Source organism: Colobus angolensis, unplaced genomic scaffold (assembly GCF_000951035.1).
Source record: "Colobus angolensis palliatus isolate OR3802 unplaced genomic scaffold, Cang.pa_1.0 Scaffold68, whole genome shotgun sequence".
Classification (NCBI taxonomy): Eukaryota; Metazoa; Chordata; class Mammalia; order Primates; family Cercopithecidae; genus Colobus; species Colobus angolensis.
Genome location: NW_012120487.1, coordinates 7,736,792 through 7,746,714, shown reverse-complemented (window position 1 = coordinate 7,746,714; position 9,923 = coordinate 7,736,792). Strand labels below are relative to the sequence as shown.

The window sequence follows — 9,923 nt, the reverse complement described above, 5'->3', positions numbered from 1 at the left end:
GCACATGTGGGAACACCCAGAAACATTTGGGGCAGGTGGACTGTGCTGAGAAGGGGAATTCCCACACTGGCATGATGAATCTGGTCTGCATAAACCATGATTTAATTTTAATGTGCCACTCTCATCAACTGGTGAATCCTGAGAATACTCAGATTAACCATATTGGGTATACTGTTTTGTAATCTGCTTTTTCTCTTAATTATCAAATATTAAACAATTATCTTTTCATGATTTTCTTTCTTTCTTTCTTTCTTTTTTTCAATCGTAGAGATGGGATCTACCCATCTGTCCGGGCTGGACTTGAACTCCTGGCCTCAAGTGATCCTTCCTCTTCAGCCTCCTAAAGTGCTGGGATTACGGGCATGAACCATTATGCTGAGCCTTTCCATGATTTTTATTGCTACACAGTATTTCTTTACGTGGATTTATTTCCATTTATTTAGCCAATCTCTTTCCTTTTCTTTTTTTTTTTTTTTTTTTTGAAACAGTATCACTCTGTCCCAGGCTGGAATGCAGTGGCACAATCTCGGCTCACTGCAACCTCCGCCTCCCGGGTTCAAGCAATTCTCCTGCCTCAGCCTCCTGAGAAGCTGGGACTACAGGTGGTCACCATCATGCTCAGCTAATTTTTGTATTTTTAGTAGAGACGGAATTTCACCATGATGGCCAGGATGGTCTTGATCTCCTGCCCTCGTGATCCACCCACCTCGGCCTCCCAAAGTGCTGGGATTACAGGCATGAGCCACCACTCCCAGCCTGTTTTGTTTTTAATAGCTTTATTGAGATATAGTTAATAAATAATTAACTGCACATATTTAAACTGTGCAATTTGATGAGTTTTGATATACTTATATAATATATACATATGCATATAAATTACATATATATACATATGTGTGTGTGTGTATATATGTATATATCTCCATCATCTCATTTGTCACCATGTCAAGGTAATGAACATATTCATCACCGCCAAAGTTTCCTCATGGCCCTACACTGCCCACTTCCCCACATCCCCAAGCAAATAACAATCTGCCTTCTCTCCCTAGATTAGTTTTCATTTTCTAGAATTCTATATAAATGGAAGCATACAGTATGTATTATTTTTGTCTGCCTTTGTTCACTCAGCATAATTATTTAGCAATTCATATGTTTTGTTGCATATATCAATAATTTGTTCTCTTTTATTATTGCTGAGCAGAATGCCATGGTACAAATATAACAGAATTTGCTTATCCATTCACCTATTGGTGATGGATTTTTGGTTTTTTCTAGTTACTGGCTAGCATACAAATAAAGCTGGTATGAGCATTTGTGTTCAAATCTGTGTGTAGGCATGTGCTTTTTTTTTTTTTTTTTTTTTTTTTTGAGATGGAGTTTCACTCTTGTGGCCCAGGCTGGGGTGCAGTGGCATGATCTTGGTTCACCGCAACCTCTGTCTCCCAGGTTCAAGTGCTTCTCCCACCTCAGCCTCCCAAATAGCTGGGATTACAGGTATGCACCACCACGCCTGGCTAATCTTGTATTTTTAGTAGAGATGGGGTTTCTCCATGTTGGTTAGACTGGTCTCGAACTCCTAACCTCAGGTGATCTGCCTGCCTCGGCCTCCCAAAGTGCTGGGATTACAGGCATGAGCCACTGCGCCCAACAGACGTGTACTTTTGTTTTAAATAAGTGCCTAATAGTGGCGTGTAGTCGCAGCTACTCAGGACACTGAGGCACAAGGACTGCTTAAGCACGGGAGCTCAAGTTTTGAGTAATAGACTTAATTGCTTGGGTCTGTTTTTGGACTCTGTACTTTGGTTGTGTTAATCTACATGTCTACTGTTTTTGTTTTGTTTTGAGATGGAGTCTTGCTCTGTCGCCCAGGCTGGCATGCAGTGGTGCAATCTCAGCTCACTGCAATCTCTGCTTCCTGGGTTCAAGCAATCTTGGTGCCTCAGCCTCCCATGTAGCTGGGACTTCAGGTGTACACCACTATGCCTGGCTAATTTTTTTGTATTTTTAGTAGTGACAGGGTTTCACTATGTTGGCCAGACTGCTCTCAAACTTCCGACCTCAGGTGATCCACCTGCCACAGCCTCCCAAACTGTTGCGATTACAGGAGTGAGCCACATCACCTGGCCCTATAGGTCTATGTTTAAGCCAATACTACATTTCCCTGATTACTCTATCATCTTGAAATCAAGTAGTTCAGGTCCTCCAACTTGGTTTTTCTTTTTCAAAGTTGTTTTGATTATTCTGAGTCCTTTGCATTTTACTTAAATTTTAGAATCAGCTCATCCATTTCTTTTTTAAAAGCCTGCTTGGATTTTGGTTGGGATTATGTTGAATCTATAGGTTAATTTGGAGAGAACTGAGATTAATAATTTTGATTCATGAACATGGTATATCTCTCTCTCTATTTAGATTTTCTTTAATTTCTCTCAGCAGTGTATTATAATTTCAGGCTACAGGTCTTGCATATCTTTTTTTTTAAGATGCATTTATTCAGCACCATTATCAGACCATTACATTTAGCAACCAACAGTAAGGATGCAAAAAAAAATCTGCATTAAAACCCTTTGTTGGAATGCTTTACACCTTCCACAGAACAGGAACTAAAATAACTTGTTAACACAATTAGTGACAAATACAGTCCTCAAGTTTTTTGCCCATACACATAAGTATGGTCTAAACCATGTCTTCTTTGTAGCAGCTAGGCCCTGCGAGGCTGAGTTCACAAATCTGTTATAACCTGTAGCTTCTCTGTCCCTTCTCTGGCTCTCCTCTCCTGCTAAGCTTTCTTTCCTGTCAGTAATTAAAATCTTCTGCCACTGACATAGCTACTGTTGCTACTGGAACTGTCATAGCCACCTTGGTTTTGTGGTTAGGCAAAGTATTGTCCTCCACCACCATAGGGGCCAGAGCTTCTGCCTCCAAAGTTTTCTCCCTTCTTGGGTCCAAAATCCGAAGAATGATTGTTGTAATTGCCAAAATCACTGTAGCTTCCACCACTTCCAAAATTGCTTCCATCATTACCAAATCCATTATAGCCATCCCCACTGCCACTATATCCACCACCACCCTGGCTGCCACCAAAGCCACCATGACCACTAAAGTTTCCTACATGACCAAAGTTGTCATTCACACCAAAACCACCTTCACAACCACCACCAAAGTTTCCAGAACCTCTTCAACCTTTTTGGCTGGAGGAAGCACTAGCCATCTCTTGCTTTGACAAGGCTTTCCTAACTTCACAGTTGTGGCCATTCACAATATGATATTTCTGAACGACAGTCTTATCCACGCTGTCATGGTTGTCAAAAGTTATAAAGGCAAAGCTCCTTTTCTTGCCAATGCCTCGGTCAGTCATGATTTCAATCACTTCTATTTTTCCAAACTGTTCAAAATAATCTATTAGGTGATGTTCTTCAGTGTCTTCTTTAATGTCACCAACAAACATCTTTTTCACAGTTAAGTGGGCACCTAGTCTTTAAGAATCTTCTCTTGAGACAGCTCTCCTTGTTTCCACAACTCTTCCATCCACCTTGTGTGGCCTTGCATTCGTGGCTGCATCCACCTCCTCCACAGTGGCATATGTGACAAACCCAAAGCCGCTGGCGCACTTGGTGTTTGGATCTCTCATGACCACGCAGTCCATGAGCATTCCCTGTTGCTCAAAATGGCTCCTCAGGCTCTCATCAGTTGTTTCAAAGCTCAACCCTCCAGTGAGGAGTTTCTGCAGCTGTTTGGGCTCTTTAGGAGACTCTGACTTAGACATGATGGCAGGGGGAAGAGAGAATTTAATGATCCAGGTCTTGCATATCTTCTGGCAAATTTGTCACTAAGTATTTCCCATATTAATACTATCATAAATGTACTTTTAACATTTCAATTTCAAGCAGAAGGTTATCAGCATGTAGAAATACAATTGATTTTTGTATGTTGAGTATGTGTCTTGAAACTTACTAAACTCATATACTTTTAGCAGTACTTTGTAGATTCTTTAGAATTTTCTTTATAGGTGGCCATGTTGTCTGCAAATACAGTTTTACTTCTTCATTTGCAATCTGTATGCCTTTATTTTTGTTCATTTATTTATTTTTAGATTTCTCCCAATTTAGGAATATTTTATTTATTGTATAGAGATTAACTCCCTTCTTTATTCTGGATAGCATCTTCTTTATTCTGGATTTCATTATCACAGTTCCATAGTATGATTACACACTCCAGCATGATGTTGAACAGAAGTGGGAAAAGCAGGACATCCTTGCATTGTTCCTGATCTAAGGGAGAAGGGCACTCACTCTTTCATAATTAAGCATAACATTAGAGAGAGATTTTTTTGTAGATGCACTTTATCAGGTTCAGAAGTTCCCTTCCTTGTATTCCTAGTTTGCTGCAAGTTTTTGTCATGACTACATATTGGATTTCACCAAATGCTTTCCTGTATCTATTGAGATGATCATGTGGTTTCTCCTTTTTAGTAAATTAACATGGTAAATTACACTGAATAATTCTTTTTTTTTTTTTTTGAGACAGAGTCTCACTCCGTCGCCCAGGCTGGAATGCAGTGGCGTGATCTCAGCTCACTGCAAGCTCCGCCCCCCGGGTTCACGCCATTCTCCTGCCTCAGCCTCCCGAGTAGCTGGGACTACAGGCGCCCGCCACCACGCCTGGCTAATTTTTTTGTATTTTTAGTAGAGACGGGGTGTCACCGTGGTCTTGATCTCCTGACCTCCTGATCCACCCACCTCGGCCTCCCAAAGTGCTGGGATTACAGGCGTGAGCCACCACGCCTGGCCTACACTGAATAATTTTCAAATACTAAACTAATCTTTCACTCTTGAGATTATGCATTGTATAATTATGTATCTTACTTTTTATATATTAGTGGTGTTGATTTGTTAAAACTTTTTGCATCTATTTAATTATGGATATTGTTCTGCAGATTTTTTTCTTTGTAATATTTTTATCTGGTTGTGATATCGGGGTGATGCTAACCTCATAGAATGAGTTGGAAAGTGTTACCTTCTTTTCAGTTTCCCAAATGAGTTTGTCAATTGCTATTATTTATTCCTTAAATGTTTGATAAAATTCACCAGCAAAGTCATCATTATGTGAAGTAAGCTTCGTGGGAAACTTTTGTTTGTTTGTTTGTTTGTTTGTTTTTTGAGACAGAGTCTCGCTCTTTCACCAGGCTGGAGTGCAGTGTCATGATCTTGGCTTACTGCAACCTCCGCTTCCCGGGTTCAAGCAATTCTCCTGCCTCAGCCTCCCAAGTAGCTGGGATTACAGGCACAAGCCTCCACGCCCAGCTAATTTTTGTATTTTTAGTAGAGACAGTGTTTCACTATGTTGGCCAGTATAGTGTCAATCTCCTGACCTCGTGATCTGCCCTCCTCGGCCTCTCAAAGTGCTGGGATTACAGGTGTGAGCCACCACGCCCAGCCTCATGGGAAATTTTTATACTACATGTTCAATTTATTTAATAGATATAGAGCTATATAGTTACCTGTTTCTTCTTTAATGAGCTTTGGTGCTTTATATCTTTCTCTACTTCATCAAAAATTTCAAATGTATTGGCATAAAGTTACTCACAGTATTTCCTTATTACCTAGTTAATGTCCATCAAATCTGTAGAAATCTATCATTTCTGAGATTGATAATTTATGTCTTCTTTCTTTTTCCTAATCAGCTAGTTGCTCAATTTCATTAATCTTCTCAAAGTACCCAATTTTTGTTTCATTGATTTTTCCTATTGCCTTTCTGTCTTATGTTTATTAATTTCTACATTTATCTTTATTATATACTCTATTCTGCCACTTTCTGGTTTTGTAAAGATGGAAGCTTAGGTAATTTGTAAGAGACCTTTCCTTTTTTCTAATTTAAGTGTTTAATGCTGTATAACTTCCTCAAACACTCCCTTAGCTGAATTAACTTTCTTCTTCTGCTTCTTTTTTTTTTTTTTTTTTTTTTGAGACCAGATTGGCTCTGTTTCCAGGCTGGAGTGCAGTGGTGCAATCTTGGCTCACTGCAACCTCCACCTCCCAGGCTCAAGTGATCCACCTCAACCTCCTGAGTAGTTGGGACTTCACATATATGCTACCAGGCCCAGGTAATTTTTGCATTTTTTGTAGATACGGGGTCTTGCCATGTTGCCCAGGCTGGTCTCAAACTCCTGAGCTCAAGTAGTCTGCCTACCTCAGCCTTCCAAAATGCTGGGATTACAGGTGTGAGCCACTGCATCTGGCCAACATTGTATTTTCACTCAGGTTGAAATAATTTCTTACTCTCTTATGACTCTTGACCCATGCATTATTTAGAACTGTATTATTTTATTTTAAGAATAAATTTAACCAATGAGGTGAAAGAGCTGTACACTGAAAACTCTAAAAACATTGATGAAAGTAATTGAAGAAGACACAAATAAATTGAAAGATATCCCATGTTCATGAACTGGAAGAATTAATACTATTAAAGTGTCCATACTACTCAAAGCAATCTACAGATTCAATGCAACCCCTATCAAAATACCAATGACATATGTTCTCACTACAAATACATAAATATGTGAGGTAATATGTATGTTAATTAGTTTATTTGGCCATTCCACAATGTATATATATTTCAAACTATCATGTAGTATACCATAAATACATATGATTTTTTTTTTTTTTTTTTGAGACAGAGTCTTGCTCTGTTGCCAAGCTGGAGTGCAGTGGCATAATCTTGGCTCACGGCAACCTCTGACTCCCTGGTTCAAGGGATTCTCCTGCCTCAGCCCCACCACCCCCCCGAGTAGCTGGGATTACAGGCACACGCCACCATGCCCAGCTAATTTTTGTATTTTTACTAGGGACAAGGTTTCACCATGTTGGCCAGGATAGTCTCAATCTCCTGACCTCATGATCCGCCTGCCTTGGCCTCCCAAAGTGCTGGAATTACAGGCATGAGCCACCATGCCAGGCCACATATGATTTTTATGTGTCAATTAAAAAAAAATAGGCTCTAGACTGTGTGCAATCTATGAATAATACAAGAGGACTTATTCATCTTGGCCCTAGCACTTGGCACCATATCCAGACCAAAGTATGTGCTCAATAAATGTTTATTGAGTAGCTTGTGGAGCAAGCAAGACGAGACCTAGACTGAAAGTCAAAAGACCTGTGTTTGAATCCAGTTCTGCCACTAACCAGCTCACTACGCTTGAGCCTACGAGTTTGAGACCAGCCCAAGCAACATGGCAAAACCTCGTCTCTACAAAAAAATCAAAAACATAGCCGGGCGTGGTGGCACCCACCTGTAGTCCCAGCTACTTGAGAAGCTGAGGTAGGAGGATCACCTGAACCCACGGAGGTGGAGGCTGCAGTAAGCCATGATCACACCACTGCATCCCGGATGACAGAGTGAGACCCTGTTTCAAACAAAACAAAACAAAACAAAATGTATGTTACTTTTATTTTATTTTATTTTATTTTATTTTATTTATTTTTTTTGAGGCAGTCTAGCTCTGTCGCCCAGGCTGGAGTGCAATGGCACAATCTTGGCTCACCACACCCTCCACCTCCTGGATTCAAGCAATTCTCTTGCCTCAGCCTCCCGAGTAGCTACAGGTGCGCGCCACCATGCCCGGCTAGTCTTTTTTTTTTTTTTTTTTCCTCTGAGACAGAGTCTCACTCTGTCGCACAGAGCTGGAGTGCAGTGGTTTCATCTTAGGTCATTGCAACCGTCACCTCCTGAGTTCAAGTGATTCTCCTGCCTCAGCCTCCCGAGTAGCTGGGATTACAAGTGTGTGCCACGATATCCAGCTAATTTTTGTATTTTTAGTAGAGACGGGGTTTCACCATGTTGGCCAGGCTGGTCTCGAGCTCCTGGCCTCAAGTGATCTGCCCGCCTCAGCCTCCCAAAATGCTAGGATTACAGGCGTGAGCCACCACACCTGGCAGCATTTACATTACTATCAGCTACGAGAATAGCTTATAAATAACTAATTTATTTCAGAGACAAATTAGGTACTATCATTTCCCTTCCTTTCTTATAGAGCAGTTTGTTTTTCCCAGAGTTTCTACTTTCTTTTCTCTTGTACTGTTTTCCTTAAGTTATTCTCATTCATTAGGTCTGGACACTTGCACTTCTCTGTGCTCTATCATGTCAGATGGTGTAACGGATCCCCTTTTTATCTTCTCAGAGCCCTCCATCCTCCTAATCAATCTGGCCTGGTTGCTTTCTAAGCTTACTGGTATGGTGATCATCAGTGCTGTTCACAAATACTCTCATTCATTAGGTCTCATTCATTACCACCTTCGTTGGTGGTAAACCATTGAGATTGTGGGGGTGTTTGTTAACTCTTCATAACCCAGCTTCTCCCAACTGATGTGGAAATTGGTACCAGAAGTGGAGTGGCACTGTAACCAAACCTGAAATATGGCCAGGCGTGGTGGCTCACGCCTGTAATTCCAACACTTTGGGAGGCCGAGGCAGGCGGATCGTTGGAGGTCAGGAGTTCGAGACCAACCTGGCCAACATGGTTAAATGCTGTCTCTACTAAAAATATGAAAATTAGCCAAGCATGGTGGTGCACACCTATAGCCCCAGCTACTCGAGGGCTGAGGTGGGAGAATCGCTTGAGCTCAAAGGCGGAGGTTGCAGTGAGCCAAGATATGCCACTGCACTCCAGCCTAGATGGCAGAGGGAGAGTCCACCTTAAAAAAAAACAAAAAGAAGAGGTTAGCAACAGAACATTAGTAGTGTGTATTGGTTGCTGTTGGCTATATTTGGCAAGGTACTCCAAAAATTATTAGCCTCAGAAAATAATTAGCCAGTTTACCAGCAAGAATGAAATGAAACAGAAAGAATCCAGAAATCAGGATTTATAGGATTACTTCTCAATCTCAATCTGTAGCAGATGAAAGTGAGGGGATTTTTGAGTGAAAAAGCCTAAGCAGAAGCAGAAGTATTGCCATCACCCTCTTGTTAAAACCTCTAAGTGTGGCCAGACACTGAATCAAGCCTGTAATCCCAGCACTTTGGGAGGCCAAGGTGGGAGAATCACTTAAGCCCACGAGTTCAAGACCAGTCTGGGCAACATGGTGAGACCCCCATCTCTACAAAAAAATTTAAAAATTAGCTAGGCATGGTGGCACACCTGTGGTCCCAGCTGCCCCTTGAGCCTAGGAGTTTGAGCCTACAGTGAACCATGATCTGGGCAGCAGAACCTGTCTCAAAAAAAAAAATAAAATGAAACCTCTAAATGCATTACAGCATCTCACAGTAAAGGTCCAGTTAAGAGTATAGCATCCGGCCGGGCGCAGTGACTCAAGCCTGTAATCCCAGCACTTTGGGAGGCCGAGACGGGCGGATCACGAGGTCAGGAGATGGAGACCATCCTGGCTAACCCAGTGAAACCCCATCTCTACTAAAACCCCGTCTCTACTAAAAAATACAAAAAACGAGCCGAGTGAGGTGGTGGGCGCCTGTAGTCCCAGCTACTCGGGAGGCTGAGGCAGGAGAATGGCGTAAACCTGGGAGGTGGAGCTTGACATGAGCTGAGATCCGGCCACTGCACTCCAGCCTGGGCCACAGAGCGAGACTCCGTCTCAAAAAAAAAAAAAAAAAAAAAAAAAAAAAAAAAAAAGATAGCATCCAGTCCAGTAAATCTTTCAACTGGACAAAATAATTCAGAGAAAGGGAGCTAAAGAGGTGGCTTTCCCACTGTATCAGGTCCAGGAAACCAGAAACTAAGGAATCTCAGACACGGGTGATTTAATGTAGGGAACTGGTGTTACATAGATATTGGGAGTTTGCAAAAACAAAAAGGGGATATCAATATCACCCAGATATTAGTAACTACAAAAAGCAGCTGCCACTCCTGGGACTGAAGTAGTCAGATAATAGTAAGTGCCAAATCAGCGGAATAAAATGGAAGAGGCGTGGCTACC

General features: G+C 41.5%; 1 pseudogene; it reads right to left on the bottom strand.

The window, feature by feature from the left end:
* Nucleotides 1-2,869: 2,869 nt before the first annotated feature.
* On the bottom strand, nt 2,870-3,763 carry LOC105500749 (annotated as a pseudogene).
* Between the last annotated feature and the right edge of the window lie 6,160 nt (nt 3,764-9,923).